The sequence below is a fragment of the Alligator sinensis genome, unplaced genomic scaffold (assembly GCF_000455745.1).
Source record: "Alligator sinensis unplaced genomic scaffold, ASM45574v1 scaffold215_2, whole genome shotgun sequence".
NCBI lineage: Eukaryota > Metazoa > Chordata > Crocodylia > Alligatoridae > Alligator > Alligator sinensis.
Genome location: NW_005842400.1, coordinates 1,032,589 through 1,034,182, shown reverse-complemented (window position 1 = coordinate 1,034,182; position 1,594 = coordinate 1,032,589).

Sequence of the window (1,594 nt, the reverse complement as noted above, 5' to 3'; positions counted from 1 at the left end):
GCCCCTGGCCGGGCGCGTGTACTGGCCCCGCCCCGCACACGCCGACGTCTCCGAAGCGCGCTGCCACGTGACGTCACCGGACCCTGCGCCCCGCCCACTGGGCTGCAGCCGAGGCACCGCCGCGCCTGTGCACTGCCCTCCCCAGGGCCCGCTCCCCGGAGCTCGGAGCATGCGCAGAGCCCTCCTGTTGCTCAGGCGCAGGGAGGGGCCTGCGCAGTGTTGCCTGGGGTTGGGTAATTATCGTATCGAAACGATAACTTCAACCCTTTAACGATGCACGATCAAGCAGAGTGAACGTGTTCAAAATGCACGGTCCTGTTTGAGGCAGCTGATTGATGCAGCATATGCAAAACCCCAGTCACTCTCAGGCACTCTTCACTGACTTGTGGGGTTGCTGCCAGTAGCACTTTCGTACGACAGCTTGCCTCGAAATAAAGAAATGCTTCAACTCCGATGGCCCAGCTCAGTCGCTGGCGATTCGAGTGAGCAATTTAAAGTCAATAATAAGAAGATGTATTTGCATGCTCATTTGCATACTCATTTGCGTATTTTAGTGTACGATAGTTGTTCAGCAAATAGGATAATTTCGAGCTTCCAACACGATAATTGCATATTTAAGACCTGGCAATGCTGAGCCTGCCTGCTGGTGTGAAGCGGGGGCTGCACTGGGGCAGGGGCAGGAGCCACGCTGCTCTTTCCTTGGGGCTGCTGCTGGGCAGTGCCCTACGTCACCCCTGACTAAAGCAAATGCCTCGAGTGCCCAGGGCTTGGAGCTGTCCTGGAGCATTTGCAGGGCATAGGGGATGCACATGGGTGCATGTGCACCCCCTGCGTAAAGGCACCACTGACACTGTTGATGGCGCCTGCGGGCAGTCTCCACTTGCCACTGCCACCCCCTGCCCCGATACTGCCAGCGGCTTCTATGGGCGATCTGTGATTGCCATAGGCTGCCACCCCCACCACCAGTGGCATCTGCAGATGGTTGCCGACCATCAGTTGTTGCTCACCACCCCCACCCACAGCGCCTGTGGGGGAATTCCCAGTGGGGTTTGGGGAGTTCCCATGGGAATTTCCATAGCTCAGTCTTCCAACCTGCGCAAACAGTGGCAGAGACGTTCGAGATCAACACTGGGACCATCACCTTCGACTCGATCAGTCAGAGACTGAGGTCGCGATGAGGATCGCACTGGACCATGCCTCACTGGCCAAAGTCAGCTCACAGACTCAGGGACGTCTGACTTGCGAGAGGCTAACGAAGCCTAATTGGACAGAAAGTGCACACGCTTGGCAACCGGCTCTGACCAATAAGTGCCATTGATATATGTTTATGTTTGTGGTGTTATTGTATGTTATAGTCACATTTGTGTTTTATTGTTATTTGTAACCATCCCTTTGTTGTTGAACACAGTTGTTTAAATAAACCTTCTCCATGATCTAACCCAGAAATCTCTAGAACCTTCTCTCAAATCCGGCCAACTAGTAACGGGCCACAACAAGCGCCACAGCTGCCTGCAGGAGCTCCCTGCTTACCGCCACCGTGCTCCTGCTGCTGCCTCCTGCCAGAGCTCACCATGCCCAGCCCCAGCTTGCAGGG